Genomic DNA, 7,040 nt, shown 5'->3' on the forward strand with positions numbered 1-7,040 from the left:
GAGATAGCAATAGTGGTATCAGCGAAAAAGGGCTGTATAGTGACATATAGTAATATAGTAATACAACTTTCAATAAATTGATGGATGTTAATACGTGATAGTAGATCATTATGAAGAATGAGAAATAAAACTTTCTATGTTTTTTACCACTTTCATTCGTAAGTAATATTACTGCAGTTTCGTTCTATGACGACATTTTAAAACAATTACAATAAACTGAAAATAAATCATAATGTTAGCCCTTATATATCTACTATAGGTAATAAAATGGTACTTGACATTTGTTTGTCTGTGACAACTCCGGACACTTAAGCTGGAGTTTATAAGCTCAAGTGTCCGGAATGTAATAGTGTTTATGTGGGACAGTGTGGTCGAAATTTCCAAAAACGGTAAGCTGAACATGACAGGTCCTTCAGACCAGGTAAAAATGATTCGACGTTTTCAAACTATTCTTTGAAATGCAACCACAAGTTCCCGAATCAAAACGATACGGAAATTTTGCACTTTGCAAGCAAGGGTTAGAATCTTCTGGGAACTCCTGGAAAATTCATAAGCATAGGCATTGCGGATGTGATCTGCTTGATCGATCTAGTTCACTCACGAGTTTTGAAATAAGCGTATCCACATTGTCACAGGTAAACTAGTTTCAGGTATTCAAATGAGCTAAGGACCTCTATTATTACCTTGAGTAGATATATTAGGGCTCACATTATGATTTATTTTCAGTTTACTTTAATTGTTTGAGAATGTCCTTATAGGAAGAAACTGTAGTAACATTAGTTACAAATAAAAGTGGTAGAAAAACATAGAAAGTTTTGTTTCTCATTTTTCATAATACAACTTTCAAATGATGTCTGAAGACCCATTTGGTTGGGGTTTCTTTATTGGTAGAAGAGATGTTTATTTCGCGCTTGGGGCTTTGTTCACGAGATGGAGCTGTTATTAGGTAGACGACGGTTTCATACCTGCCGTCGAGTTGCGTTGAAGTCAGTTGAGTCCACGTTTCACTGCAGTTTGGATCAGATATTTCCTGCATACCAGAACCTACTGGGTAGGTACGTAGAGATAGATGAACGTTTTGAGATACCATTTCGAAGTATGTATTTTCATATCTTTCTGATTCAGTCTTCAGACTTCTTTTATTTCTATTGCATTGTATAATATGCGAGTAAAAACATAAAATCCTCGAAACTAATAGGCCAGGTAATATTTTGCAATACAATGAATCAGTACGTGACATCACAGGTGAATTCTAGATATTTTTTTTTCACTTTTGTACATCCTGCGATTATTTTTGTTATGCTTCAATAAGTTTTATGTATTTCAGGTATCTTCAAATGCCATAACTGTTCCAGAACATACACGAGGAAGGGAAACCTTCAGAGACATATTAAAATTGAGTGCGGAACGAAACCTTCCATTATTTGTCCGATTTGTTCGGCAAAGTTCAAATATCATCACGTCTTGAAAATACATTTAAATTCGGTCCATGGCGTAGTGCTACCCAAGACCAATTGAATGTTCGTTTTTTATTCAAAAGTATCCGCATTAGAAGTTAGGTGACCAGTTGTCTTTGAAGAAAAACATTGAAGTATTAAGGTAACCGATCTATTCTTGAAAGTGGATATTTGAATATGGAATAATTATATGCATTCATAAGTATGCGTCTTTATGGAACTGACAGTAGTTCAATTCACAAATAATCAATGATTGAGAGGGATCCTGAAATATTTCAATGAATTCAGTCTTTTATTGATCTATTGCATCCACTGTCGTGAAATGAATCTATTAGGAACGCTATTCTCTCAACAGAACAAAATTGCTCCCTTACAACTCGCGATTCGCATCTCAAGTTAGCATTTCAAGGAGAGGACTGAGTCTTATACTCAGTCATATCGTCAGTCATCTCCTTAGGACAGCTGTGTATAACAATATTTTTAAGGTTCAGCCAAGCACCACTGTAAGATATTTCCATTAATATTGGATTTGTTGATTTCATATGATGGTTATGATAAAACGTCTGTGACCAACATAGTTTTTAACTAACCTAATGCGATGATGTTAGAAATGATTTCGAAACGAGTGGAATCAATAGACCCAGCATTCAGAAATGCAAATTGCATACACAGTTTGGTCATGATTGAAATATTTGTTTCAACATTCCACAACATATATATGACTGATGAGACTAAAATCCGGGCTGATAAGCCGTGATCGGAAGGAACCTGAAGCATCAAACGTTTCGTATGCTACTGCAAAGTCCCAGCAGCAAGTGACTAATAACATGCACCATTCTCATTCGTAAAAACTCATAAATATTCACAGCTGTCAAAGTAATTTTGTATTTTTTTTATGCAAACGGAATATTATTTTCGAAAAACCAATTTTAGTAAATAACTCCTAATATGACATAATTATATTTTTAATAATCTCAGCTATAGAAATAGACACCAAAGCTAATGAACTTTCTGTATTCGTTAAGGACAGAAATTAAATAATTTTCTATCCTATTTTTTTCTTGTATCCGAGTTCAGAATATTCAAGGGTTGAATATTTTTGACATATATTTTAGTTTTCAGTATTCTGCAACCCCCACTCATAATGATTGGATCAACATTGGTCCCGCCAAATCCAAACGGACCAGGGTTGAACCCAATTAATAATCCGGTGGGCCCGGAACATATTCCTACCCGCAGTAGAACATGTATCACCAGAGAACAATCTGAAATGTTGATGCAAGTGTATAGAAAGAACCCATGCCCACATGCGGAAATTAAGAGAAAATTGGAGGTAGACTCGGGCCTGTCTTATAAAGTTATCAAGACCTGGTTCCAGAATAGAAGACAACTTGACAAAAAAATGCTTCAAAAGGAGAGCTCTGGTAAAAATTAAACAGCTCTTGCACGAAGCGATATTTATTTGGACTAAATTGAAAAATAATTAATAAATGATTATTGGTTTATACTCTGACATAGATATTTCAATAAATTATCTCTTTAATGCCAAATATTGTGTCATTTCATCTCTTCTACAAAAAAAATGTAGTCATAGTATACCTGAGTGTAGGATCAAATAATAAATATTGGGTAGAAAACATCAAAAATTAAATAAATTAAAATGTATGTCAAAATTAGTATTTTGAGAAAGATCGATAGTAGTCTCATTATATATTAAGACTCACACAAGAAGCACCTAGCTAGAAAACTGTACTTCAGTGACATATTTCCCATATTTCAATAATGAAAGTATCATCCTCAGAACAACTACAAGAATATTTAATGATCAGAATACAGTAATCTACGTTAGAGATGTTTTGGACAACAATGAAAGAATATGAAATGGAACCTAATGAAAAAATAAATGTTGATACACGGGTTATGTTTCCAAGAAATAAAACAAAGGCTGCCGTTAATTTGTCGTATTCAAATATTCGAAAGGAGAATGGAGAAAGAAATTAAATACAATCAACAATATAAAAAATAACATAAAATTGAACTATCAACACGAGATGAAAAGTAAAAGTTATTAACAAGAAATGAAAATTGAAAGATTCCAAGCCAAGTTACTTCACGACGTTTCGAATATTACTAACTTAGCTTGGAATCTTTTATTTTTCAATTTTCATTAAATGAACTTTGAATGTTCTAGCCAGTTTCAGATATACCTATATAGTAGGTTGAATGGACTGACGCCTATCAGAAAACAATTACTACCCTGTCTAATGCCACGAAGTGCGTTGGATTATATCCGAGAAGCGTCAGTGCAGTAATCTTCACAGAGCCAGGGGAGTAGTTGTTTTTTGATAAGCGTCAGTCCATTCAACCTACTGTGTAGGTATATCCGAGACTGGCTTGAACGTTTAAGGTTCATTTCTTTATATTTAAACAAATATCAAATATCCGTATACGTTCAAGTGTGAGATCTGAAATGTATGGTAAATGTACAGAATGCGATGAATTTGAAATCATGCCTACTGTGTTAGGAATCACACGTTAAAAGGTAAGACCTCGTTAATCCTTAGCTCGCACAAGTTTTGACTTCTTAGAGTTGTCGTTCGTAGGGATGCGAAAGCTGGTTAACGAAAAAATTGATTTTTTTAAACTGTATTACTACTTTCATTGTTATTATTCAATAAACATTATTATTTCAATTCAAAACATCATTCCTTCAATAATGAATCAGAGTAGCCGTACCTACTAAAAAGATCTTCCTTAAACAAGTATGAATATGAATACAAATTGAACAAATTTAAGTTTTCCTTATAAAATGAAAAATCAAAAATTCAGAGTAACCGATGTTTTCTTCGTTTTGCCAAGTTAACAATGATGGACTTTTGATAGTAAGATAGATAGGTGGGTAGGTAGTGAAAGGTAAATCATTTAAGACGAGGTCCCAGTAAGTTATACATGACGTGAATTGCCATATAGGACTTATTTTAGCCTACATTGGAGTTTCATAAGTCTTTTGTGAATTTTTTCATCGAAAGAGACAAAAATTCATCATTGAATAAAAGAGTTATATGATTCAGAAAATTATCTTTGCTCAATGAGCAATGGCTCCCAAGCAAGCCTTTGAATGGATATTACTGAACAGAAAAACCAAGTATTGCAGTTCTGGTATTCAGGACTTCTTCATGATTTTTTGGAAGTGCAAAGACGTTTGTAAAAATCCCATTGTATTAACTCGTACATATACATGTTATCAACTACAAATATGTTATTCATTAGAATTGTTTCACCTTATTTTGAAATTTTCTAGAAAAAAAAATGTAATTCGGAATACAAAGAACGTGATGAAAATGAAGAAGAAAAAATGAAGAACATTCTGTGTTACAACAAATTTCAGTGGCCTTTATCAGTTTTTATTATTGATAATGCCTAAACATATTTCCATTTTTTAACGAAAGTACGTAACTAACTAACCTCGTATTTGTCAACAATTGCTGACTTACTTGACGCCACTAAATGCATCACCAATATGTGGCGTATTCTTTTCGTATTCTGTAAAACTTTGTTTTGGTGGTGTAGCCTTCAATTTTTCCAAAATTTTGACGGTTTGAAGGAAATAATTATATAAAATAAGTTGTCGATCTAGAATCATAGTTGCAATATATACTAAATTGATATCAATTGAATATCTTACAACAGTTTTTGAGTCTCATCTGCATATTCATTCCTCACTCAAAAATATATTTTTAACAATTTTCATTCCAGATGGCATGACAGAATGTAGGTGTGAAGTTTTTATCATTGTTATGGTAGATATATTTTTTTAACGACATGAATAATTTCAAATGATGTGGAATATTTTATTTTTCAGGATCAAATCATAGAAGGCATCCAAATGTATTCTCAACTTCTATTTTTATGTGCCCTAAATGTTCTAGAATTTATCATCATAAAAATACCTTGAGTCGTCATATTCGCCAGGAATGTGGAATAGACCCAGAGTTTTCCTGTCCACTTTGTCCGTATAAAGCTAGGAGGGCTTATATTTTACATAGTCATTTGAAAAATCAACAGTTTGTATAAAATTGAAATGGGACAAACCCGTACAATTTCTCAAATTTATTGAATAAAAAAATCTCTTCACTCTACATCTCGGAAGTAACTCTGAGAATAAAGTTAAATTTTACCTCCGATTTTCTTTATCAGGAAAATATTATTTCAGAATTTCTCATAGAAATTAAAATAAGTATCTTTCAACGTTCCTACATAGTAGGATCTGGTAAATGCCTGCCGAAAAACAACTACTACCCTGGCTAATACCACTTTGGGATGTTTCTTCTCCGCTTTTAGGGTTCATGAGATGGAGCTGCATCTGCACGACTATTCTCTGTGAGGTAACTTGAATACATTTCTGTCAGGTATAACTCAATGTCCATCGTGGTAGTAGCCGGAAAATCTGTTGTTTTCATGCAGAAATTTACCAGATCGGACCATATAGAAACATTAGGAAATAATTTTCAATCAGTGATCTACTCTTTGTACTGTTTGAATTTGAAGTGGCAGTAGATGAAAGTACCTTTTTAAAAAATATACAGTACTCCATTCAGTGAATGAGAAAAATAACAGTTCTAGTCACAAATGAAAATGCATCTACTAAGTGTGAACAGTTCTAGTCAAAAATGAAAATGTATATAGTGTGTGTGTCACACAGGAGTTTTATCAGAAATTGAAGAAAAAAATGAAGTTATCAAAAATGTCATGATATGTTGTTTTTTTAAAATGAAATGTCATATATTGTTATATTTTCTGATAGGAAATTCCTTTTGAAAAATGTATTATTTACATCAGAAATACCAAAAATGATGTCAAATACGTTATCTTTCCAACCATCTCAAATCTGAATAACTCAGGTGAAGAGCCTTTTCCTTATGAGGGCAATTCAAAATTATATGTTTCAATAGTCAATAATAATAAAAACTCAAAAAAGATTCTTCTCAATGTTTTGAACGAAACACTTCAAAACATGCACAGTGGTCAGAAAATTAAGAAAACTGAATTTGACAACTTGGTTGGTGAAACGCGCGTTGAGAAGCTTATTGCAGTTCTGGTGATTGAGAAATATACTTGTTTTGGAGTTTTAATACGCCAGAGGTTCCATTTCTACATTATATTATATTATCTCACAAATTCAACTTCACTTGTGGTATTTCTCGGGAGATTCGTTAGTTATACCAAAAATTATACAAAAAATATTTCAATATTACGTTAAATTGAAATCTATATGATCAGACCTCTGAGAATATGAAAATAAGAAAATTTTTAGTATAACGACAGTTTTTCACTAGTCCCTTTCTTCTTGATAATATAAAGACTGTTACTGAACCCAAAGAAAGCTTCATGAGAATTATGGAACAACCTTAAAGCTTCCGTTGTCGACTAGGTGTATTCGGCATCGGCATCGATAGTACTCAGGTTGGGCTCAGGTTGGCTAGTTGCTAGTTTTATATGAAATTACAATCTGAAATCATTTGATTTCAGAAGAAACTGATCGTAGCCTGCTGTTAGACAATAAGAAGTATTCACAAGAATTTT

General features: G+C 32.8%; 1 long non-coding RNA gene across 1 annotated transcript; it reads left to right on the forward strand.

Annotated features, from left to right (window-relative positions):
• The first annotated feature begins 818 nt into the window (after positions 1-818).
• On the forward strand, positions 819-3,007 carry LOC111502562 (uncharacterized). The gene is made up of 2 exons (XR_002721742.2): positions 819-1,599; positions 2,573-3,007. It is a non-coding gene; the product is annotated as an uncharacterized lncRNA (long non-coding RNA).
• The last annotated feature ends 4,033 nt before the right edge of the window (positions 3,008-7,040 follow it).

The sequence above is a fragment of the Leptinotarsa decemlineata genome, unplaced genomic scaffold (genome assembly GCF_025532065.1).
Source record: "Leptinotarsa decemlineata unplaced genomic scaffold, Ldec_3_MD MMD2_tig00000133_RagTag_RagTag, whole genome shotgun sequence".
NCBI classification, from domain to species: domain Eukaryota; kingdom Metazoa; phylum Arthropoda; class Insecta; order Coleoptera; family Chrysomelidae; genus Leptinotarsa; species Leptinotarsa decemlineata.